The sequence below is a fragment of the Ictidomys tridecemlineatus genome, chromosome 7 (assembly GCF_052094955.1).
Source record: "Ictidomys tridecemlineatus isolate mIctTri1 chromosome 7, mIctTri1.hap1, whole genome shotgun sequence".
In the NCBI taxonomy this organism is placed as follows: Eukaryota; Metazoa; Chordata; class Mammalia; order Rodentia; family Sciuridae; genus Ictidomys; species Ictidomys tridecemlineatus.
In genome coordinates, this window is record NC_135483.1 from 116685400 (window position 1) to 116709975 (window position 24576).

The 24576-nt window shown below is 35.8% G+C and overlaps 1 long non-coding RNA gene across 2 annotated transcripts in view; it reads right to left on the reverse strand.

Annotated features, from left to right (window-relative positions):
- Positions 1-500: 500 nt before the first annotated feature.
- Positions 501-24576, reverse strand: part of LOC110596964 (uncharacterized) — a 63715-nt gene continuing 39639 nt past the window's right edge. Inside the window, exons 2-3 of one of the 2 annotated variants that reach the window (XR_013424073.1) lie at positions 6990-7164; positions 501-6197 (exon numbers count right to left, since the gene is read on the reverse strand). This is a non-coding gene — a long non-coding RNA (uncharacterized LOC110596964). The remainder of the gene's footprint in view (positions 6198-6989; positions 7165-24576) is intronic. The other variant, XR_002482818.3, reaches the window with a different exon arrangement.

A 24576-nucleotide genomic window follows, 5' to 3' on the forward strand; every position in this document is an offset into this window, starting at 1 on the left:
GTTGTATATGTGATACAACTGTAATATGGTTTTAAATAAAATGGGGAACTTGAAGAATTTGCTCTCTAGGAAGTTTAAATAGGCTGAATAAAGACTGGATAAACCCATGTTACGGCTATTCCACTTGTCTTCTTCAGTCTGTACACTAGGAAGTTAAGATTAAAAACAAATCTTATGCTAGGATTTTAATGTATTTTTGTCTGTAAAGGGGATAAAATATATTTAGGTCCTTAGCAGACAATCTGCACTTTTAGATCATCTTAACAGCCATTTTAGATTACCATCCCATACATTTGATAACTGCAGAACCGATTGATGATGAGACCCAACAATTTGGATTAACTCTGTGTAGTCTATACACAGCTTTAATCTGGTCAACTTGTACCATCTTGGTAGTAAATTGTCATATTATTTTTTCAAACTTTAATTTGCTTGAAAACCTTTCAAATGTTGAAAAAAGAATTTGAGAAAGTAGCAGATTGGAAAAAAAACTGAGAGTGTTACTCATTTAAATAATTTATTTTTCCATCAGGGACATCGGTTTGATGATTAATACACTGCATTCATTTTCTTCCTTTAAGAAACCTGAAACAAACAGTCTTGCATAGCGTATATATAATTCATTTAGGTGTTGAAGTCTGAGCCTACATTTGTAAGAGAAAATTTCAAACGAGCCATAATTAATATGTCACTTTAGGAGCAGCAGTGGGATGAGGGGGCGGAAGTAAATGGATTTACCTGATGTTCTTTCAGTGTGTGTGTGGAAAGGAGAAATTGAAGTTAATGCACAAAGAAAGGGCCAGCTTTGCAAGCTTGTTTCTTTGAGTTCATGCCAAAGTAAATAGGTGCATCTGTGGGTATCTCCTTCTGGAGGTGTGGAAAGAGTAGGTTAAGTGTGATGGACTGCAGCATATTTCAGGAGAGGAAGTTTGAAGAGTATGCGAATCTGGAAGGCTAACCTTGTTTTCTTCAGTTCTGTTGCCACTTACTTGGTGAGATGTAAAATAAAAAAACTTCTTGAGCACGTCCAGTTCTTTTGTCTCTTACCTATAAATATGAAGCAATATATTAAAGGCAGAAATGCTATATGCACGTATGTTACACTATTTGCTCAATACTTGTCTCCCATGAGATTTTGATTGCCATCATCACTTGAATAGGACGTGTCCCCCAAAAGCTCCTGAGTTCATGCAGCAAGGTCTGGAGGTGAAATGATTGGATTGTGAGTGTTGTAAGCTAATCAGTCCATCCTAGTTTTGGTGGCAACTATAAGTGGTGGGCCGTAACTGTAGGAGGTGGATCCCTGGGAGGGCAGTGCCCTGGGAGGGTTCATCTTCCTTGCAGCCCCTTCCGTCTCCCCCTCTTTGCTTCCTATCTGGAGCAGTGTTTCTCCATCACGCCCTTCCGCCAGGATGTCCTGCCTCATCTTGGGCCTAGAGCAGTGGAATCTGCCCACCATGGACGAAACCTCTGAACCATGAGCCAAGATAAACTTCTCTTTCTCTAAGTTGTTCTTGTTGGGTATTTTGGTCACAGTGACTCAACCCCGAATAAAGCAACTGTCACAGGAGCTGGATATTTCAATCTAGGTAAAAAGGTGCTCTGGGTATTTTTTCCAGACTGATCTTCAAGTCTTTCAAATGACACTCTTGTTGAGTCCAGTTTTTTTTTCACATACACAGGACTAGGAAGGGTTTCTATCAATGTGATTAAACTTGTCTGGTTGATATCAAGCTCATCACAGAAGGATTTTAGGGGAAGGTTCTGCAGACTTGGCTCTTACCCCAGAAGTTTCATCCAAATCCAAAGTTATTACTGAATCAATGGGTCCAATAAATCATCCAAAATGGAAAATAGTGCCCGTGTTTTCAGGGGTACTGTCTCTATACTATCTGGCTAATAATACATCTTCTAGCAAAACTTAGAAATAAATTGACATCTTTATACATTATGTCAGAACTCTAAGGTGAAAAGGATCGGAGCTCAGAATCAGGAGGCTTATTGTTCCTGGGGAAGGCCTGTGCCCAGCTGAGCCATCCTTTTTAAAGAGATGCTTGGATGTTCAGTGGACCTAAGGGCACAAGAAAAGAGTAATAGTGAGAAACCTTGACAATTACCCCTTGTGGGACAGCTGCTGCACATGAGGATGTGTAGCCTGAAAATGAGATGCTTTATGGGAGCTATGGTGGCACACTTATAGTTATGTTAGTCAGTTTTCTATCCCTGGGACAAAATACCTGAGAAAAACAACTTAGAGGAGGAAATATTTATTTTGGCTCAGTGTCAGAGGTCTCAGTCCATAATGAATTGACTCTACTGCTCTGGGCCTGAAGCAAAGCAGAATATCATGGCAAAAGGGTGTGGTGGAGGAAAGCTGCTCACCTTATGGCAGGTAGGAAGCAGAGAGAAAGAGAACAAGGAGTCCAGGGACAAGATAAACCCTTCCAGGACCCCTCCTCAGTGATTAGGCTGTACCTGTGAATCTGCATTATGGACCAAGTGAAAATGTTAGAAAAAAATAACTGGAACTTTAAGGTTAAGTGTGTAGACTTGGGAATCAGAGAGGTTGGAATTTTATTCTGGATTCCCTCACTTATTATTGTATGCTTTTGATATTTATTATCTTGAAACTTTATTTTCTCATCTAAAATACAAATGAACACAATATTTTCTTGATAGGGTTGCTGTGATTGTTAAATAAGATAATGCATTAAAGTATTTACTGGAATACAGAAAGTGATCAATAAATGAAAAATACAAAATTATTAATATATATATATATATATATAAGTGCTAGGAATGAGCAAAAAGGAGACTATTTGAAGAAAGTCAAATAGCTTAATTTTTAAAATATGTTGGGCATTATATATATATAATTTTTTGGGGGGGCACAGGAGTACCAGGGATTGAACTCAGGGCCATTCGACCACTGAGCCACATCCCCAGCCCTATTTTGTATTTTATTTAGAGATGGGGTCTCACTGAGGTGCTTAGCACCTCCCTTTTGCTGAGGCTGGTTTGAACTCCCAATCTTCCTGCCTCCACCTCCTGAGCTGTTAGGATTACAGGCATGTGCTACCATACCCAGCTTGATGTCTTTTAACCTGAAAAATTGTATATGATAATATGCTGAATACATTGCAACAGATATCTTCTATGGAAAAAATAGTACTTTGATATTTTTAGTAGTTTGAAATGTTGAAAAAGCAGTTATTAATACATCACTAAATCTGCATGTTATTTAAGAATTGCTCTTAACATTATGCTGCATCCTGTGTTTATGTAGAATGTCCATTTAACCCTTCCTTTAATAAACAACAACAAAAAAAGACATTCACCAAGTAAGTGCTAGGAATGAGCAAAAAGGAGACTATTTGAAGAAAGTCAAATAGCTTAATTTTTAAAATATGTTGGGCATTTGTTCATAAATTGAGACTTCCTTTACCTGGCAATCCAAGTTTTCTCTGTGATGACAGAAAATTCCATTTTATAACAACGGAGTGTCAGGAATTAATTATGTCATCAGTTATTTGTTCAACATTAAGATGTCATTGGGAGTTTGAGAAAGAAATCAAATGAACACAGGTTTTTGTTGTCATTGGTGTGAAGGTTCAAAAATCCCTTCTTGTCAAAATTAGAACAAGTAGCTTGAGAATTTGGAAGAAAAAAAACACCAAGACATTTCCAGGGGAAGTTCACATTAATAGCCGTGAGTGTCTAATTAATTTAATGCCATTTAGCTTGCATTCACATAAACAGGTTTAGTTTTATAGGAGTTTGCAGTTTGTGATATAGGAGTTGCAATTTCTCTGAGCTCCTTGAAAACTCTATGCTCTGCTCTATTCTTTGCTTTCATAAATTTTGGTGTTGCAAAACTTTTAGTCATAAAAAGGCATTTATAGTTCAATATAATTTTCCTTCTTTTTCTTTTATTTTCTTTAAAAATGCAGTTTTAAAAGTAATAAAGCTCTTCCTTCTGTAAATCTTCAATCTTTTTTTCCTAAGGGAAGATTAATTTGTAAATATGCTAATGGATTTGTATAATATTAAACTTTCCCAAGAAAAATTACATTACTTCATATGAATGAACACATCTATCTTATCCAATTTATAAACTAATGGTTGAAAACCCCAAAACTGTTTCCTACTATGTGTCTTATAACTAAAATGGCTGTAGGCACAGCCGCAAACTTGGCATTTCTCAGCAAATTTATTGGGTGAAATTTTTTTTCAGTCCCTTTATTGAGTTTTCCTCATTTAGCTGTATTTGAATTCCAGCTAATAAAATGCAATTCCTCTTAGAAAAAGGTGAAAAAGTAAACGTGCTGCTCAAAATAGAAGCGATTTCTAAACAGGAAGTAGATTAAAAAGAACAAATGCTTAGTTTAAAAGTGATATTGGTGGTTGGGATGCTGTGATGGAGATGTTCCCACAGCTAACTTTCATTAAAGCAGCAGGGTGACTTTTTAGGTCAGGCGATGAGCTAAGGGCTTGGAGGTTTAGTTAGGTAGCTATTACAGATTTGCTTTGATATTATGCATGAGAACTTCACCCCTCTTCATCTTGTTTGTTTCTTTATTTCTTATTTTTACCAGCGAGATCATTCCATTGTATAAATGGCTTTCTGCAGACAGGCAAACATCCTGTTACCTGCCAGTACTCTGAGATGACCTTCAAAGCCATCCCTGGTTGTTGTTCTTATGGGACACCCTGAATTCAGCTCTGAGGTGGGATTTATATTATTTGGGCATTTCCCCCTCAGGGTCTCAGTGAGACTGGTTGAACTATTCAGGGAATGAAGCAGGAGGAAAGAGGCTATAAATGAGAATTAATACTGTTAATTCCACAAATAGACAGGGACTTGGAATTCTGATAATTCTTCTCAATAATTAGATACCCTGTTTCATAAAAATTATCTACTAGTAACTCCAAGGAATCCCCACTCAAGAGAAGACTACAGTCAAGGACAATTATTGTGGTTATCTTCTTTCTAGATATTCCCAGAAGTTTATCTTAGGAGGGTTCTGTGTAATGTGAAGAAAATGGGATCTGGTTAGTAGTCCCACAAAAGTAAGACTGTGTGGAGAATTCACCAGATTGGTTTGCTTTCTTGTGTTAGGTTAGAGATGGGTAGTGGATGGGAAGGAAAATAAATCAAGTTTGGACAAATGAAAAGTCCAGGAATGTAGTTAGCATCAGACATTGCTATATTCTGGTGTTCGCATTATGCCTGTAGCAATCGGTCAGCTTCCATTGCTCAGCTCTGGTTTTCTTTGTTTGGCTTTATTGTTAGTCATCTTCTGTCTGGTCATCAGCTAGTGCAGCCATACATTGAATTTCTCTTCCTCAACATTTCCTGCAAATTCTAGGGCTGCTGGTCTTGGATCATGTGCTCGCCCTTAGAGCTGGAGTCTGAGCATCAGTCAGTCTCACCCAAAACATTAGCACTAAGAGTGGGAGAATGGAGTTCCTGAAGGTAATGCAGCCTGCTGGTTGCAGAAGCAGGGGCAACACGTGCAGGCAAGAAGAACATGTCCCCATCACCATGATGAATTGAAAACACGTATTGTAATAATAAATAGGAAGAGGAATTCCAGTTATAAAATGATAAGAGGGGGCATTTTGCTTCACATAAAGAGTACTCGGGGAATTCTTTGTTGAGGTCACCTTATTCAAAATGAGGTCTTTGATGGAAATGTTGCTAGGTGGGTCTAGATAAAGCCGGATGGGAAAAGAGCATCCTTGGCTTATGAGTAGTTTTGTAATGTTATCTGCAAGTTCTGTTTCTTCCAACATGAAAGTAGTTTCTCCCAAAGCAGGCACTGTCTTCCAGTATCTTACTGAACTTCTCTAAGAACATAACATAGGGCTGGATTCAAAGCAAAGTCTAAGTACGTACTTCTGATGGATTTATTTCAGCTGTTGGTCATGCTTATCACACTGAAGGATTTCTCAGGGAGTTTTTTTAAACCTATCCTCACTGAGAGTGGCATTTGTTTCCTATCTTTCCATATGACTTGAAGAGTCTGAATATGTCCTTTTAACGTGCCTCCAGGTTTCTGTGCTTTCTCTCACACCACCAACGCTCTGTCTGGCAGAAGCTGGGACCGCGGCTGCTGTCTTTCTTCCATACTGAAGGTCTGTGCTGTGCATAGTACTGCTTCATGCTGCTTTCCTGATCCACTTTGCAAAGCTGCCTGGAAAAAAGTGCTTTTTGGATAATCCGAAAGAGGGAAATATATTGAACATCATTTTTTTCTTGGGCATATTTCATGGGTTAAATACATTTAAAATGCTATTACAGTGAATTGCTACAGAGAGCAAGCATTTCTCAAATCCTAACAGTGGTCATCTAGTTTCAGAGCATGTAAGATACATTGTAACTAGAAAACACACAGACCTTAAGGGTAGTTTTTTTTTGTTTGTTTGGTTTTTTTTTTTTTTTTTTTTTTTTTAGAAACATGGGATTTTAGTGGTCTGTAAGAGTTCTTGATAGGATTTTTGGATGAGGCCTCAGAGATAATATAGTCCAGAGATAGAAAATAGATTCATCTTGTGTGCCAAATTTGATCAGTTGGTGGTGGTTGCCTGGAGAGCTGTGTTAAGAAGGAATTTATGGCAAAGTCCAGACTCAGTGGGGAAAGTGCCTGGATAAATTTTTTTTCATGTCTACCACGGTTAAAGAAGGGGAGAGTGGCACCATATGTAGAATGTACTTGCCGACTCGGTGCAGTCTCCCACTTTATAAAATTAGAAAAACCACTCTAAGATCATATTCCTTGTTAGTAGGAGAACCCAGTCTTTTTTAGTTCAGCCTCTAAATATTCCCCCAAAGTGATTTCCAAATGGGTTAACTGAGATAGGTCTGCAAAAGCAGTCATAATAGGGCCTGATAGATTATCTAATTTCAGCAACTATTAGCTAAATGTAACATTTAATTAAATTATACATTCCCTTCTTAACCAAGGAGTCATCAAATACTTACTGACCTTGTACTATGTGCTAGGTACACTTAGTTCTTAGCACACATGATGAGCATGCTCCCCAGAGTTTTGACAGCCTCTTCCATCAGAAACAAGTAGCTGGAGTATAGCAGCCATCATCTGGGCCACGTTGTTCTGTTTTCACTCATTACCAATTTGGTTCTCTCTCTGATCTGTAAACCTAGATAGATGAGGGAGAAGCACACAGTTATTTCACTTGTATGATTCTGTGTAAATTGTCTACTTTCCTAAACAAGTACTACCCTTTGGTCTCTATGATAAATCTCATGAAAATGGAATTATATTCAAATGAATCAGCAGCACATTATGGACCTGGTTTTTAATAACAGGTGTCTAACGTGTGCATGCGACATGCAAAATATGCTGATGCAAATGGATGATTGCATGTGCAAAAATATGCAGATTAATGTGCAAACAGATGTTCAAATAATTTCCCATTATTGCATGCCATTACCCTTTATGAATGCACAACTGCATATTTTGTATACAGATATGTTTGCATTGTTTGTATTTCGTGTGTGCAATTTATACAAATCTTTTCAAGGATTGCTCTCCATCATATCCCTAATTGGGAAGTCTTAACCTTCCCATGCATTTTCAGTCCCCTGAGAGAGTTCCTCTGCAAGCAGAGGAAAATACTATGACTTACCATTAGAAAGCTTGATATCACCAGAAGATAAATGCTAATTTTTATCTGTCTTTCTTTGTTAGAAATGTGGTCCTTTCCTATCAATACAGCTTTTGATGTCAGTGTAATAAAATGTAAAATCTGTGCAGATTCTCAAACTGTCAAAACAACAGTATGCACTTAACAAAACTTATCTGGCTCTTGGTAAGTGTTTAATTTTTGTTTTGTTGGTTTTTCTTACATCTCCATTCCCTCAGAGTTATCAGTGCTCACAGATAACCCCATGAAATATATCTTTGATTTTGAGGTAAAAGAAACCTTGGCTTATGATGAACTCTTTTAGGGATTTTTTTTTCCTAGACAATTTTAGATATCAGATCAAGAAATAGAAAATAAAGTTAAAATCTTGCTTTTACACCAAGCATTTTAGATGATTTTTTTCAAATTGCTGTATTTTTTTACTAAGTTGGCTTAGTCCATTCCATTATCGCTGGAAAATTAAAATTGCAAAAGTTCGATTTCCTTCTCTAATACTTGTTATTAACATCACATTTTAATATACTCCAACGAATACATTTGTGAAATAATATTTTACTTTATCATTTTTGTCAAGCTGAGTTTTGCCATAATTTGGTTTAAAAACTTCATATATTTCTTCATTAATATGGTACTTTCTGGTCTCATCAGTAGTTTCAATTTCTCTCTTAAAAAAAAAATCCCTGAAATTCCTACTTCCCCTACAGAATCAAGAGGTATCTATGTTTAAAGAGAATTTAAGTACAAAATAATTGTTGGGAGGTAGTGAAGAGAAAAAGAAACAGAAATCATTGTGAACAACTACTTCTCTGTTCTATAAAGAAAAAAAATATGCGAATCATCTATTTTTATCCAATTACTGAAGTATTATTAAAATACAATCTCCTAAATTGCTACAATTTAAAAAAAAAAAGTGTGTGTGTGTGTGTGTGGAGGGATTTAGTGTGGTTATTATTACCTGTAGTGAAACATAGAGGTTATGTTAGAAAATAATATTTGAGATATAGTATCTCATTTGTAATCTGCAAAGAAAAACGTGTACATGTTTTCACTGTTGCAACCTGAAGCAAAGCGAAGAGTTAAACGCTTGTTGTCTTTTGAGGTGCCCTCCCCTCTGATGCGACTTATGATTATGAGTTCCGAGGCATTAAATCTCAAGGCCCATCGACTTGCATCTTACAGCCCTGCCTGTCTGTGGACAGGACCCTGTCTGTCTGTTTCCTCTATTGCACTATTTTGTTTGTACTACTGTAATCATTTTGCCGGCCCAGATCTGTGTGGGTGTGCTGGCAGCTTTACAACAAAGTTACATGGGAACAGAGTTAAGGTTGAATATTTATTAGAAGAAGCCATCTGGCGTCAGGCTGTCTGTACAGGGGGGCTCGTTTCTTTAGTAGGCTCTCCTCTTTCTCTATAGCTCTTCCTCCCTTTCTCTTTCCTGCTCTCTCTCCCCCTGCTCCTCATTTCACAGTTCTGAAAAAGTTGAATGTGCTTCTCTATCCCATTAATTTTGTCCTTTGCATTTATGTTCTTAAAAAAAAAAATCACCAGATTGCTTTTTCTTTAAATTTTTTTTTCTCTATCTGGGGGGCAGCTTGCTGTTTGTGTCCACAATGGCAGTGCCCACTGAGGGTCACCCCTTGAAGGCAGCAGGACTACCACAGTGGGACAGCAGCTTCGTATAGGGGCTTACAAGTTGCCCTAGACATCCAGTTTTCTGTTTCTGCTTTCCTTTTCTTTTTTCACCTCCAGTAAGCAAATTAATATAAAAGCACCTCTCTTTGGAGCCAGACTAAGTCCACATACGCAATCAGATGCATTCTTGGAGAATAAGCAGTTCCTTCAGCAGTTGTGCCACCTTGCTCCACGTCAGCTGTCTGAAATCACTTTTTAAATGGTCTTTGAGATGGTTAGCTTTTTTCACTTACCATTTTTGTGTAAATTGTTCATTTTCCTCTTCTGTGAACGTGCCCATTTTCTTTTTTGTTGTTGTGGCTGCAACTCTCCCTGGCTCTGTGTATCCTCCTGCACACATGGCCTCTGCTGGGAGCCTCCCCCAGTCTGTGCAGTTTGTACTGAACTCTTAAGTGTGCTCCATAAGATGCCATTATCACCAGCCTGATAGAAGGATGCCCACTTTAAAACACGCACAGTATGTAACCCAGGAGGCCGGGGGAAAGGAGGCTCGTGAGCCAATGATCACCATTGCACCTGAAAACCCACCCAGACATGGCAACAAGTATTTTGTGAATGCAAAGGAAACCTGTCATTTTTGCTTTGCTTCTTTGTGGGATGACAGCCAAATTCTGGGTTAGCCTCTGTCACGTTGCTGCAAGTTGACTTCTCCCCCTTCACTCCATAATGTGGGAAGCTGCCCAGAGAGATTCCATGGAGAGACTGCACTAGGGAGAGGAGGATTTCTCAAGGCTTGATAAATATCCAGTAACACATTTATCTCGATATTGGAAGGGGGGTGATTTGTTTTCTCATTTGTCTAGTTATCTGGGGTGCAGGAGTTATCAAAGGAATCAAATGGGAGAAATTAAAATGATCAGGGCAGCACCTCTAGTGCAGATAGGCTGTTAGAAATCTAAAGAGTTCAAAGAGCCTGAGTCAAATCAGCTTAATAGCCACTGTCTTTGCTCCATTGTAAGCGTGGCTTTTTGTTGTTGTTGTTCCCCTGAACTTGATTTTTCATTTTCTCAGGTGGGCTATGGACTAGCTAGTCACTTTAGTAGAGAGCCCTTATTTCAGGCAGCTTCAAATGCCTCATCATTTCTGAATGAGTTTCAGCTCCAGGAGATTTCAGTGCTGGAAGAATTGCAATAAGCTATGAAACTTTATCCCTTCTCAAGACTCTTCCGAGTCACTGGGGAGCCCTGGCTTCCACGGGTAATGGTAATCGCTCTGCTCACTTAGGGAAGGAAGGTGCCACCCCAGGGTCACATGACAATACCAGAGAGGTTAAATCAACTTCCAGCTGAGGTTTTACAGATACATTTGGGATCTTGGAATGATATTACCATATTATTGTGCTTTTACTCTTGTTTCTTTTGGCTCAGGGGTGAGGGAATGGTCTTGTGTAACAGATTTACCCAGGGAAAGCTTCACCTGATCCAAGGAAGACTGGGCTCCAATGTCACCCTGTTTTAGTTTAACGGATACAAAATGTCTCAAAGAGAAATGTTGTTGGTATTCTGAGACTTGTATTTATCTTTAATTTTTGAAAGACTTAGTCGGGAAAAGAATCCAACACATTATCTCAGGGGAGATGAGTATGGAATGAGAGTAATAACTATTAAAATAAGAGAGGCGTTCAGGGAAATGGCTGGTCATTTGATGCTTTTTTTTTTTCCCCATCAGAAATCTGCCAAATAAAAAAAGTTACCTGATACATATGCCACTGGGATAACTAATTGTGACTATTTTTAAGAAATTATGTATCACCTATGTTTTTCTGCAAAGATTTAATTGGATAAAGAAATAGCTTTAACCTAATGATCACCCTAATCATCAGGATTTCATTATGGATCAAGCACTGATAAATCATAGGGGGAAAAAAACAACTTTTTTATTCTTTATTCTTTTTTCCTAAAACAAAAACAAACAAAAAACCCTCCAGGAGTATGACACCTGGTAAAATTCCTTTGTCTGTAGCAAAGTTTCCCAGACCATCTTAAAGAAAATAATTATTTTTATTAAAGGAGTAACATGAGTCACATTCCCAAGGATTTAACAATCTTAACACAGGAGACAAACCATTTTATTAACAAAAACACATAAATACAACAACAGTCAAAATGTGTTAGTTTGCTGTCTGCATATTTATTGATTGATTCATTCTTCAATATTTGAGCATTCCTCAGTCTATGCAAAATATTGTGCCAGGTGTTGTGACATATTCTAAGCTTATTTCATACAATCTGTATCCTCAAGGACCCTACAGTATAGATTAGGAGAAAGGCATTTCACCAATAATAGCAAATAGGATTGATTAATTATCTTAAGAGTGATGAAAAAAAGGAACAAGTTTAGGAAGTTTTCTGTTTCAGAAGAGGTGACCCACACAGAGAAAGCAGTCCATCTTAGAGCACAGGACATTTGTGCAGTGGTAGTGAAAAATAAAAAATAAAAAGGGACAGATTGGCCTGAACAAGATTTTGAATGCCTAGGACAGAACATTCACTTAATTTGAGGGACAGTGGGAACTGTTGGATGAGCAAGTGTTATAGTTTGAGAATCAGAAGAGTATGGGAGAATTTAGATCAGAACTTTACTCCAAGGAATCCTACCAAGTAAAGTAAGGGTGGTTATATGGCAGTTGGAAAGAACAAGAAAGGAAATGAAAAATCTATCTATATAAAAAAAAGTGATAGACCTTCACTCAACTGGGTGAAGAGAAATAAGACAATGACACAGTCTAAGATTTTCAAATTGGCATGCATCAAAATTTGGGGAAAACAAATAGAACCAGGGAAATAAAGACTCTGAGGAAAGAAATGGTAAAGTAAATATTTTGGTTTTAGATAAGTTGACTTTGAGATGTGCAGATCATTCCCAGGGGATGACCTGTAGCATAAAACTGAAAAAGAGTGTGACATATGGTCCAAAAGTGAATCAGAATAGTAATGGGAATCGTGAGTTACATGCAGGGATTGATAATTGAATATTTGAAAGTAGTTGATATCCTCAAGGAAGAGTGTAGAAAGTCAGAAGAGAAGTCTCAGGATAAAACACAGAGACAAAGATATATTTCAGAGTTGGAGGAGAAAGAACTGGAAAGGTATATTTTTGAAAACGATCCAAAGACAATCACAGTTAGGCAATGCAGATAATACAAGGAGCATATCAAGGATAGAGAACAGTGAATCCTGAACAGATCTGTTAGTAAATTGACACCTTTACATGTGGTGGTGTGGGAGGCTGCTTTACAGGGATACAGGGATGGTGAAAAGGAAAAGGAAAATAAGAGTGTTCTTTCAAAAAATTTGACAATAACAGGTGGGGGAAAATATAGGCTAGTTCCAATGAACAGAGGAAGTAAAATTTAAATTGGAAAGAACTAAATTCCTTTGTGGGCAGAGGAAAGAAAAAAGTCCAAAAAAAAAAAAAAAAAAAAAAAAAACAAGACAAAGATAGACCAACCTCCAAATGCTGCCTTTGAAACCTGTCATTATCTTCAGAGGAGTAATGTCTCCCCCTCCAATTCCATCAAATGTTAAAATGAATAAATTTCTTTTGCTGATAAAAATGATAAAGTTATTAAAAGCGATTACAACACTTCAACAAGTTGGCAAAGGAACTGATTTCCTGAATGAGAATCCTAGAGCATAAGAAACAAAATTAAAAAAATCAATAAATGGGATGGCAGCAAACTAAAACCTTCTTAATGGCAAAAGAAACAAGAGTATGAAGAGAGAACACACAGAATAGGAGAAAATCTTCCTCGCCTTAGATAAGGCTTTTATTTCCAGGATATACAAAGAACTCAAAAAGCTTAACACCAAAAAATCAAATAATCAAATTAACAAACAAACGGGCAAAGGAACTGAACAGACCCTATTCAAAAGAAGAAATGTGATCAACAAATATATGAAAAAATGTTCACCATCTCAAGTAGTTAGAGAAATGTAAATTAAAACTATAAAGAGATTCCATCTCACTCCAGTCAGATGACAATTATCAAAAGTACAAGTAATAACATATGTTGGAAAGGATATGGGGAAAAGGGAACACTCATGCATTGTTGGTGGGACTGCAAATTGGTGTAACCTTTCTGGAAAGCAGTATGGAGATTCCTTAAAAAAAACAGGAATGGAACCCCCATTTGACCCAGTTATCCCACTCCTTTGCATACTGCAGGATTTAAATTAGTATATTATATTGACATAGCCATATCAATGTTTATAGCAGCACAATTCATAACAGCTAAGCTATGGAACCAACTAGGTGTCCTTGAACAGATGAATGGATAGAGAAAATGTGGTGTATATATATATACACAATGGAATATTACTCAGCTATAACGAAGAATGTCTTTATGATATTTACCAGTATATGGATGGATCTGGAGAATGTCATGCTAAGTGAAATAAGCCAATGCCCCCCAAAACCCAAAGGTGGAATGTTTTTTGCTGATATGTGGAAGCTAAACCACAACAAAGGGGTGGAAGGGAAAGAAGAGAAGATTAGCAGATTAGACAAAGGGGAACAAATGATGGGAGGGGGGATAGGAAAAGGAAAGATAGCAAAGATGTATCTAACATAATTATGCCTATGTACACATATGGAAACACCTAAGTGAATCCCACCATTGTGCCCACCCACATGAATTGAGTCCTAGAGTTAAATATATGCCATGCTTGTATAATTTTATCAAAATGGATTCTATGGTTATGTACAACTAAGAAGAACCAATAAAATAAAAAAATTACATAGTAGTATTGACAAAGAAATAAAAATAATTGTCTATATAGTGATAGCATCTCTTAATCCTTGGTCTCTGTGTGTGTATGTGTGTTTGTACCACAAAATCATGTTGTTCATACTACATATGATGTTTAGTCCTTTTAACTATACACAGGTTCTTAAAATTTTTGAAAAATTTTGATTTTTACCTAAAGAGTGTGCACAGAACTGTATGGAGACATCAATGTTTATTGTTGGGGTTTTAGTGTATCTTATAGTTCCTTTTGTGGTTAGTAACGTTGTACACTGTTTATCTTCTTAGAATTCATACTTATTTTGTGACATTTTGGTTAATCTAATTATGATTTTAGGTTTTACTTATTGGTTTTTATCAGGGAATAGCAAGACTGTAGTAGATCTGTATAAAATATTTTCACAGCATGTTACATTTTAGCTGTGTTATTTGCTGCAAGAATTTTTTTCTTTTCCTCCTCCTCCTCACCTTCTCCTCCTCCTCTTTTTTAAAGGTATTGGGGAATTCTACCACTGAGCTACATCATCCTTGACCCACATCCTTTTAATTGTTTATTTTAAGACAAAAAGTCACTAAGTTGCTGTGACTGGCCGTGAAATTGTGATCCTCCTGTCTGGGTCTTCCAAATTGCTGGGATTACAGGTGTGTGCCATTGTAACCAGCTTAATGGGAGCTATTTGGTATAAGAATTTATATATATATATATATATATCAGTCCTTTTAATCTATGGAATCTTAAAAATTCCAAATAATGAATTGAATATTAAATAGTATTTTTCTCACAGATATATTAGGCTACACTTGTTGCATTCTATACTTTTACTTGAATTATGAGTTCCTCCTAAGCTATTATTGTATTGGTTTTTTTTGCTGACTTAGAAGATATTTCCATGCCATGTTAATTATTGTACTACTATGTTGCCTCTTTACATTCTTAAAATTTCCATGCATATTCTCATTTTTATTCTTTCAGATTTATTTTTGAATTAAAAAAAAACTACATAAAAAACCATTGGGATTTTGTTCTTTTTTATTTTTTTTTTTGAATATTCTGGTTCTAACAGTATTCAGAAAAGGGACTTATCTTTAATTTTTTCCCAACTGTAAAATTCTTTGGCAAATCTTGATTTTTTTTTCTTTACCTATGTCTCTATTTGTCATGTGAAGTTGTTATCTCTATATTTTATCTTTTTGTAGTGATTTTGAATGAAAACTTTGAAATCTGTAAATAGTAATCTAACAATATAGAAACATTATAGAATTTTTTAAAAATGTATTTACCTTTAGGCTGTCAACTTGGTTCTCATTAATTTTAATTTTAAATAGATTCTTCTAGATTTTCCAGGCATATAATCATAAAATAAGTATATGGGGGTAAATATTGCCCTTCAATTACAAAACTCCTGACACTTATCTAATTCCATGTTTATTGCATTGTTCAAATTTGTATGTGTATGTTTATGTATTATATATGCATATGTTTCTGTATGCAGATACATACACAAACACATATACACCATATATTTTATGGGAATGTATATACATATATATATATATCATATCCTTGAGGAAAATACCATTCAAATATATACTCCTAGAACCTAACACTTTGCTGGTTACAAAGACTATTGTGTACCAAATACAACATTAATTGCAAAATCTTCAATTTCTCATTTCATCTTTATAATGGGATATCATTTCACAGTTGACCAAACTGTGTGCCAAAGAGATTAAGAAATTTGCCTGTGCTTGTGTAGCTGAAAAATGAAAGATTAGGTATCAGAACCCAACTCTGCCTTCAAACTACATGTATGCACAAGAAGTATTTGTGGACTGACCAGGTGAGTGACTGACTGGATTAATGAGTGAATAAATGACATGGAATGAATAAGATAAGCAGCAAGAAACAGAAGTGAACTTTGCAAAATACTGTGTACTTTTCCCCTAAGAATGTAGGCATGGAGCACAGAGACATAATACAGTGGCAGTTTGGGGATTCAGGAAATGGAATTTAAGAACATATATTACATGGCCTTATTCTTCTTAGTAATGAAAAGAAATGGAGTTAGTGTAGGGAATGAACAAAACTGAAGAAGGATTGCAAGGTGATGAGTTGGGGGATGGCGTGTACAGCCACTAGGAGACTGCTCTCATGATAGAAAGTTGAATGATAAGGTTTATGAGCAGCTCTGATGCCTAGGTGAGGTTTCAGAGCTTTGTTCAGCCTGTGAATTGGGTTGGTAGTGCTTTGTTACTGACCTAAGAATCCCGTGGAGACCGATATGCTAAGCAAAGGCTAAAAGATGCTGAAGGATAAGAATATCATAAAATGCAGAGTGCCTGTCTTAAATATCCCTGCTTCTGAGAGCTTTTGCTTGGTCTCATTTGAAGTCCTGGATATTTATTTATTTATTTTTTAGAAAGAGATGGAAAAATCTGACTAATTAAATATTATTTTAAAATCCTATATTACTAAGCATTATATGCTTATGTATATTATATATAATACATATAATATTATATCACACATATTTTCATTGTTCATCATTTTCAAGAAAAAATAATCCATAATGTCTCCCTGGAGTGAATATTTAACTCAATTATTAGCTAGTTGGTTTTCGATAAGATATTCCTTATCTTGTCTGTCAGACATTACTTTTGGTTATTTAGATTATAGTTCAGTAACATGGAAAACTTTTTTTTAATTGTTGGTCGTTCAAAACATTACATAGTTCTTAATACATCATATTTCACAGTTTGATTCAAGCGGGTTATGAACTCCCAACTTTTCCCCATATACAGATTGCTGTATCACATCAGTTACCCTTCCATTGATTGACATATTGCCTTTCTAGTGTCTGATTAACAACTAAGTACTAGTATAAAATTTTACTAGTATCAATTTACATTTTATTGTAGCGATAGTCTAAAGTGCCTGTTATTTCAAAATCATTAGAATGAATATAAATCTAGCTTCTTATTCAATCTTTTCATTCCCTCTCTTTCTGTTTTTCTGTCTCTTATAATTTCAGTTTGCTTGTCTGGGTTGGACTTTATGGGCCACAAACAACTGGAAGTGTAATAGCAACCTCAAATTAGGAATGGTGAGGGAAAAATGAGTTGGGTTTATGGACCACTGATACATCAGAAGGCACATACCCAAAGACCCAGAATGTCAGCAAAAGGAATTAGAGGTCAGATGGTACAGACACTGAGAATGTTTTTTGACATTGTTTGAGAGAAGAACATAATGTCTACTTTAAAAGCTCTGGGAAGGGGTTAATTAAATGACTTAGACACTTATTCAATTTCCTCACTCAGTGTTTGCCTAGGAAAGATGGTTCTCAGACCATCAGCATGATGACAACCCAGTGGTCAATGGAATAGACTAGCAAGAAACTACAGTTGAGAAATCTACCCATTGACCCTTATTTGCAGTAGACTGTCGAGAAACAGAATAGCCAAAGGGCTGTGTGTGCTGTGATATTATTTGCAGTCCTTGATTCAGCACAAAAGTTCTATTTTGTTTCTTAGTTTTGTTGGAATGTTGCACATAGACACACTTGTAACACATGTACGCAGATTATACAAAACATCCATATTTTAATTTTTTTTATTAGCATGAGTTTTTATAAAACATTTACCAGTATTGCCAAAAAAGGCATGTTGAAGATAAGATAAATGCGTTAGAGGGATTTAAGTTGATTCCCTAGCTACACAGGAAACAAACAAACAAACAAACAAACAAAAACAGCTGTTTAAGCCAGGGAGAATCATACCTAGTTTATGAATTAGTACAACATTGAAACCAAACCATTTTCTGTACTTTTTACTTGCTCAAGCAAAATATTTTTGTTTTTCTTGACTTTTTCTTCTAAATTTTAGTTCCTTCAGGTTGTTGTCAGTTCAGTTAAAAGGCAAATAGCTTGCTTTAAAAGAGATTTCAGTAAAGAATTAGGTATTTTAATGTCTGATAATGAAAAAGCTCAAATATTTTCTAATGACATACAATTAAAATCATTTGAAAAAAGTAGTACTTATATAATGATACATTTAAAAATTTTAAAGCATTAAGAATAAAGAACTAATTTGATATGTATATCACATATTCTGTAGGAATTACATATAAATTCATTTTTCACAAGATATTATGACTATACTTTAATAAAATATAGACATGTTGCTGTTTTAATTGATGCTCAGAAATTATGAACTTTTCCTCTTTCCTCTGAGGTTCTATTACTGCCACATAGAAATACTATAAATTATCAATTATTTGGAAGCAATAATTTAAGAAAATGTATTATTTAATTAGTTAAAGTAAAAATGCATTACCTTTGCTTTTGAATAATATCAAATGAACTTAAATTTTTAATATTAAGTGCTGAATTTTGTAATATTTGTACATTGAAATTACATTTTTTACACCCATGATCTTCCACATCTTTGAAACTATGTTGTAATGTTTTAGTAACTAACAATTTTGTTACTCTGCAATGAGAGAAAAACACCTCCTTTAATCACTTTCAAGATAATATGATTTTTTTTGCCTCTTTGGATCATACACAGCAAGAGACTAAAAGGGGAGACAGGGTTCCTTTGACCTTGAATTTGAGAATAAATAGGGCAACAACTAATAAAAAACAAAATGTTGCTGCTTCAAAATGTATCCCACAAATTATACTGTGATATGCTTGTGTACTTTAGCAATTGCATATGATGTATTCTCTGGTTGGGCTTTACAGCCTGTTTTTACTTTTGGCTTTTATATTCTACAGAACTTCTAAAAATTCGGCAGGGACAGTGCTAATTAATTTATAATGTTCTCTCTCTCTCTCTCTCTCTCTCTCTCTCTCTCTCTCTCTCTGAACAAGGTACCTCAGTAATTAAGTGAAATATTTATGATGAATATAAAACAATGCAAATTTATTTGTTTGCCTGAAAGCTAACTTGTTATTTATTTAGATGGATCTTTTGAAAGATTCTATAAACTGAATCTTAGTATGAAGAGGCATGATATTTAGAACAAAGATAGGCACAACACTGTGGATTGTTGTGTTAGAATGTATTATATGATACATCAGGCAAAGGATAGTTGTTAAAGTTTGGACTAAATTGATGAAGAAGTTCTTGGTTTCCCTTGAGGAAGAAAATAAACAATAGTGATAGAGAATCAATAATACATGGTGAACAGAAAGTGTATGACTCAAATATACTCTGTACTACTCAGTCCAGCCCCGAATTTAAAAGCCTGTGTGGGGTGTGTGTGTGTGTGTGATGATAAAATATCAGAATCTCACAGTCCTTTGTAGAGTTTTATAATAAATTTTGTAACCATTTTTAGTACAACATACACTTAATCTGGATTTATCTCAGTCTATATTAAATGAAGACACTGCTTTAATTTTAATGCCACCTACTACACTAAACTTATTCCCCTAGAGAATGCTTTATGGTGTTGCCTATGAAAATAAAATATCTGCATATTCACAGGTAGGGAATTGAAACACTCATTTTCCTTGGGGGGAAAAAGGACCACATTATTCTCACCTTTCAAATAATAATATCTTCAAATGAATATTTGCAACTTTATGAATTTGGTTAATGCCACTCTCCTGGTCTTTTTCATAATAACGATCATCACAGTTATGACAGAAATATCACCAAAACTAATAAAGAAGTAAAAAATCCCACAAAACCATTAAAGCACACACAAAAAAATTTGATGTAAAACTGAAGGAAGAAAAAGATGTTCCAGCTAATGGCTTGTCTGTTTTCAAAGAAAAATGTTCTGATTTGGCTATGTGGGATATTTACTGGTTACTTAGACTATATTATTTGTTGTAATGAAACAGCTTTATAGTTATTCATTTTAAACTAAATGATACCTGGTATTAGAGGCTATATATTGAAAGTAACATGGTATTAAAGATTGTATGTTCACAAATAATAACTACAGCTAATATTTTTCATATTTATTTGTGTCAGACATAAATCCCCATTACAGTCTTGTGGGGGGAGGAAAAGTACTTCTATTCTGCTAGTGGGGAAACTGAGGCAAAGAAAAGGGAAGAGCAATTACGAAGGTCAAAGTACTTGTGAATGAAGAACCAGATCAGAACCTAAGTGATCAGACCCTACAGCTTTATTGTTTGTCATAAGACAACATTAAAGATACATTTGTTTAATGTCTATATCAAAAGAAAATGAAAGAATAAATGTTAGTCTAGGCCTGCACTGTCCAATAATGGACCTGGCCACATGAAGTTAAGATTAAGTTTGAATAAATTTAAATGAAATAAAATTTAAGATTTATTTCTCCAGTCACACTAGTCATATTTGAAGTTCTGAATAGCCACATATAGCTAATGGCTACTCTTTTAGATAATACAGCTATCGAAAATTTCCATCAGTGCAGAAAGTTCTATTAGATGGCATTAACCCCAAAACTTGATGTTAACTTAAAAATTAAGAATTTTTTTTTTGGGGAGGGGGTGAGATGTAAAAAGATTTCACTCTGCATATTAGTAAAATTGATTATTGAGCCATTTATCACACATCTGTTGAGTCTTGTTAAATAATGATATTATCTAGTTATTAATTCATTCTGTTAAAATTATTTTTTAAACTCATCGTGACTATTCTGATCTGGCAAACATGAAGGATATCAAGATAGCGCTAGTGCTAGTCTCCCATCCTGTCAGAGATTGTTTTCCCTATTTTCTGCTATGTAACGTGAAGGTGTCTATGGAAGTCAGTTTTCAGTATGGCCCCCAGTTATTCCTTACCTTAGTTTCATCCCTGTGCAAGTTTCCTTCTCAATCTGTACCGATATTGGTCTGATAAATAGCATCTGACTTTTTTTTAAAAAAATTGTTTATTTACTCTAACTTGTTATACATGAGAGCAGAATGCATTTCAATTCACAGTACACATATGGAGCACAATTTTTCATGTCTCTGGTTGTTCACAAAGTAGAGTCACACCATTCATGTCTTCATACATGCTTTAGGGTAATGATGTCCATCTCATTCCACCATCTTTCCTACCTCCATGTCCCCTCCCTTCCCCTCCCTCCCCTTTGCCCTATCTAAAGTTCTTCCATCCCTCCCATGCTCCAGCATTTGACTTTTGAGATTTACTTATAAAATATATAGTTGTTTCTCTCATGCTCTTTTCTCTTATGAGTGACTCAGTGTGGGGGGAAGTAATGTTCTATGTCATGAGTCGCCCTAAAGAGAAGCCCACAGAGCAAGTAAGTGAGGCCTCCAATTGAAAGCCAGAAAGAAACTCAGGCCTTCACCAGCCACTGTGTGAGTGAACTTGGAAGCAGGTATTCCTGTTGTCAAATATCTTCAAATGACTGTAGTCTTGCTAATAGTTCTCTTGAAAGACAGAGTCAGAACCACTAGTTCAGTTGTTCTCACAATTCAGATCCTCAGAAATTCTGAGATAACTTTTGTGGTTTTAAGCCTCTGAGTTCTGGGGTGGTTTTTTTAAATATAGCAAGAGATATCTAATATTATGTATGAACAGAAGTTATACTAGAATTTAATGAAATTGGTATTATTTGTTAAATGCGTTGTTGTAAGTTAGTGGAAGGTATAATTATGGGAAAAATAGTCCCTGTCATCAAGATACTCAACCAATAACTATACTACAATTATAACAATGTGAATAGGTAAATGAAGGGAAAAATACTTTGAGTATTTAAAATGACTGTGTTGGGCTGGGGATGTGGCTCAAGCAGTAGCACGCTCGCCTGGCATGCGTGCGGCCCGGCTTTGATCCTCAGCACCACATACAAACAAAGATGTTGTGTCCGTGGAAAACTGAAAAATAAATATTAAAAAATTCTCTCTCTCTCTCTCTCTCTCTCTCTCTCTCTCTCTCTCTCTCTCTCTCTCTCAATAAAATAACATATAATTCTCCCAACACAGTTATTTTATCTAGAGTAATGAGTCACAATGTCTTGCTATATTCAGAACCAAGGGAGAATGAAGACAAAAACAAAGAATTAAGGATGGGTTGAAGATCTTGTAGGAAATGCAAAGGAATTTTGACTCCTTTATTAAGGTGATGAAAACTGTTTAAGTAAAACAATAAATGTTCAATTGCACTGAAAAAGAAGTAAAAATCACTAAGAATTGAAGCCTGTAGCTTGAAGATCAATGTCAACAATGAATCCTGTTGTTGATGATCTCCAGTGCAACTTCTTACATTGCCCCTTGTTGAAATGATCCTCCTGGAGTACTTTGTCCTTATTCTCGGTTTCTTCTGAAGTGCCACACAAGATAATCCAGGGACCACAGCCTTGTCTGAGTTCAAAGTCAGTGTTTGTAACCACTGGACTTCACCCTCATATCACTAGCTGCCACCACTTGACTTGAATTTGGGTGAAACTGACCTATTCTAAGTCTACTTAGCAACCTATCAGCTATGCACATTGAGGGGTGAAAATTTGAGATTAAAATGAGGTTACAATGTGGTTCCGTAGCCACTGCTCATTTGTCTTCTACTTTCCTCCCATGAGATCTTGCCTTATAAAACTCATTTAACTTGACATTAACTCTTAGTCACAAAAATGACATTGTGCATCTAAAGAGCTGCCCCACTTAGATGAGCACTGAGCTAGCTTTGTAACACGGAATAAGAAAAAATTCACAAAATAAATTTTCTTAAGATTATAGTTCATTTATGAGACATTTTTACAGAGTGAATTCTAGAAAAGTTTTAAAGTTAGTAAGAAAAAAAGTGTTTTCTTTTTCTTTTTCTTTTTTTTTTTAGTGAGGGGAGTGGTCCTGGCAGGCATAGGGTAATGAACTAAAATACCTCATCTATTCCCTACCCTGAATTTGGTGATGAGGTACAAGTCTTTGCTTTTGTCAATTGTCTTTTTTTTTTTTTCCTCGTAGCTTTCAAATCAGATAGAGATAAAAAGAAATTTGAGCATCCTGCTGCAAAGTTGAGAATAGGTTCACAAATCAGCAGAATCTGAGCAGGAACTAGGTACCAACCTCTCATCCAAGAGCTAGTGAGGGAGGGCTATGAACATGAATAAAATAAGGTTCTTGCTTTGGCTAAACTTGAAGCCTGTTGGGGGAGCAGTTCTTGCCCTGAATCTTAAGTAACAATCCAGGGTGCATACATGTAGCTCAAATAAAATCTATTTTTTAACTTCAGTTCTTACCATATGCTAAAATTTTCAAGAGGAGGACACAGTGTGGGGGTGTGGCTAAATAATTAGAAACAGGACTTAATTCTTACAAGAACTCTCACCAGAGAAGAAGTGATTGCTAATATGGAATGCTACAGAATATTCCTTTCCTTTTTTTTTCCTCCTTTATGGAGCAGGATTCTCTTGCCAGCACCCCACAGGTTTAGACTTCGTAAGCAGGTAGAAAGATGACTGTGGATTTGGGGATGGCAGTTTTATATGTACAATGTTCCAAAAAAGCTTTTATTCACTTGCTTTATGCTTTCGGATATGCACATTCATCAGTTTTCAATTAGTCAACGTGTAAACCTCTGCCAAGTGGGCCAAAGTTCACCGTGTGCTCTGACGTGGTGTTCCTAGGCAGACTAGATTCTGCCCACCATGGGCAAAGGTACCCTGCATCTCAGAAACCAGAACCACAAAACAGCAGTGTGCATTATGGGAAAGGTTGCAGCCTGCTTTGCATTCGGAAAATGAAGCTTTGCACTTGGGGGAAAAAGATGCTAAGAAAACAAAACAAAATGAAATGGAAGCAAAATGTTGGCAAAACTCAAATTGCATTGAATTTATACTTATTGGATTTTTGAAGTAAGCTGACAAGAAAAATTACCTTCATTGCATATCACTGAAGGGCTTTTCTATAGAAAAAACACTCACAGTGAAGTGGTAATTCAAAGGAAGTTTCAACATGTTAATATAATAATTAAGCAGTAAGACACAATAGGCAGCCCATTTCTGAGGAGCTCAACCTGCCTCAGGTGGGGTATGAGATGCAAGGCTGAAGGCTAAATTACTTTAACCACCGGAGGTTGGCTATAATCACCTTAAAATATGATATGAGGTGAGTATTGCCCTCATTGGGATGTATTTTCTCATGCAAACAAGGAAGAATACTGAATTCTCTGTATTATATGGGCAGTCTTTAGGAGCTGAATTATTGGAATCAGCCTGAAAACTTGGAAACTTAAATGCTTCTAATTGGAGTCTACGCTTTCCCAAATTCTTGGTGGTCTTTTTCCTTTTCTGAGTGTTTCATCGTCTCATCCTTTTATTTAAATTTCCTCTGGCCAAATTATTTCTGTTTGGAAAACTTGTGCACTGCTTTTGGTTTATTAGTTACGTGTGTGTATTTAAAGTGGTTTTGTTTAAGTAGCTCATCAGCCTGATACCTGGGTAGCTTCATTTACCACAATGCAGAGTAGAGCAGTACTTTCTCAACGTCACTGTGCACAAGTTGTCTGGGATCTTG